The sequence below is a fragment of the Nanorana parkeri genome, unplaced genomic scaffold (genome assembly GCF_000935625.1).
Source record: "Nanorana parkeri isolate BGI_ZX_2015 unplaced genomic scaffold, ASM93562v1 scaffold457, whole genome shotgun sequence".
In the NCBI taxonomy this organism is placed as follows: domain Eukaryota; kingdom Metazoa; phylum Chordata; class Amphibia; order Anura; family Dicroglossidae; genus Nanorana; species Nanorana parkeri.
Window position 1 is genome coordinate 137,217 of NW_017306725.1, and position 2,047 is coordinate 139,263.

A 2,047-nucleotide genomic window follows, 5' to 3' on the forward strand; every position below is an offset into this window, starting at 1 on the left:
ATTACGGACAGGGTAATTCCGTGAAGGTTAGGTATCAATGTATAAACTGGGTAGGGGAGTGGGCATAATATGTAATTTAGGTATTGTGGGCCCTAGGGTGTTGCTGCATTTACAAAGGGTATTGTTATTAACTTGAGTGGTGCTGTATGTAGAGGGTGTATTGTGGGCACTTTGGGTGCTGTAGTGTAGGTACTGTGACTATAGGACAATCAGCACAGTTCTTTATTGACTGATAAAAGAGGCTGATATTTAGGTATTCATTGTGCTATTCAGCTGCCCATATAGTCCCATTCAGGTTTTTAAAGATGGCTCACAGTTCTGAGAGAATTGTCCAGGCCTAAATTATGTATTCATTAAAAAAAGTTAAACAATTATTAGTTCAAAAAAGATACAGTCCCCCATAAATAGAAATCCCTAAAAAGTGGAAATGATCTGATGAATAGATCACAAACAAGTAATATAATATAACAAAATTTATTGAATTTCAACACTATACTTATAAAGACACCTATAACACGACATTTAAAAACAGTTAAAACAACGCTTCCCTGGAATCACCTGTGTATAATGATGCGGGTACTGAACATTTGAATCTCCTACGGGGCAGGAAGTCTCTGATGTGAGTGAGATACAAATATATCCACAATAGAGAAAAACAGAGTTGTACTCACATTATATGTAACCGGTAAAAAGATGATCCTAATTGGATCCCACAACGATACATGCATGTAGTTGTTTCGGAAGGAATGTATCGGTTACATATAATGTGAGTACAACTCCGTTTTTCTCTATTGTGGATAAATACATAGGCAGGAGACAGCAGAGCTCCTCTGTGTGCCGCTACTTATCCTTTCCCCAATCAGCAGGGTGGTAGAGTGTACTGATCAGTGTTACTGACAATACTATGTGCTGCAGCCTGTAAAGGGTAAATATGGCTGTGCTGTCTGGTAGGAGTGGCTGTACAGAAGTACGCAACTTTTGGCAGATAAGGTTGTTCTCATGTTTAACCCCTTCACGACCAACGACATACAGTGTACGTCGGTGGCATCGGGGCTATTTAAACAGACTCCCGGTGGCGACTCTGTTTAAACTTGTAAAGCTGTCGGCTTTACAGTAGACGCTATTCTGGCGACTCAGCTGTTGCCATATCGCTTCTATGGCCCGGTGAAGGGGTCCCCCCGCCTGACACTGGCCCTGTTTCCCGGGCTCCATTGCACCTCCTACAGGCCCGGGACCAGCTTCTCTGGTGTTGGGAGGAAGCTGGGGAGCAGATGGACAAACCTCCGTTCGTCCATCCCCTTCCCGCTCTATGGGACCGGGAGCGATGCAGATTGCATCACTTCCAGTCCCATAGCTGTCAGTGCTGGGCTCCTGAAGCCCAGCAATAAGCTATTGAAGTGCGATCTGCATTTCAATAGCTTACTTGGAGTGTAAAGGGGACACCTTTAAGTGTCACCTTAAAGAGTACCTGTCACCACCATCTGCTATCACATGGGGGCTTGAAACTCCCCATGTGATAGCAGTTAAAGTAAAAAAAAAAAACCCCAAAAACTGTTTTTATAATTAACAATAAAATAAATCTAAAAATAATTTTAAAAAATGTTTAAAGTCTCCCGCCTCCGCGAGCACGCGCATCTTGGCGTAAACACGCGTCGGGTTTGCCTACGTATGATAACGACGAACGCGCTACACATGTTGGGTATCGCCGTCCACACCGGAGTGAGAGCAATAATTCTAGGGCCAGTATTTTTGGATCTCTCTAAACTGATGACCTGTAGGGACTTTTAAAGTGTCGTCTATGGCCTATTTGGGGTACTGAACTTTGTCACAGTTTCACGGACGCACACAATTTTTAACCTGGCCATGTTGGGTATCTATTTACTTGTTGTAACCTCATCTTTTATATTTTATTTAAAAAATTGGTATTTTATTGTGTTTTGGGGCATTGAAGTACATTTTTCACAAAATTTTGGGGTTTGATAAGGAGTTGCGCTAATATCGTGCAACATAAGGATTTGCAACTGCCACCATTTTTTGCACCCATAAT

General features: G+C 42.3%; 1 protein-coding gene across 1 annotated transcript in view; it reads right to left on the reverse strand.

The window, feature by feature from the left end:
* Positions 1-2,047, reverse strand: part of AKAP11 (A-kinase anchoring protein 11) — a 45,093-nt gene that overhangs the window by 19,130 nt on the left and 23,916 nt on the right. The window lies entirely within an intron of this gene.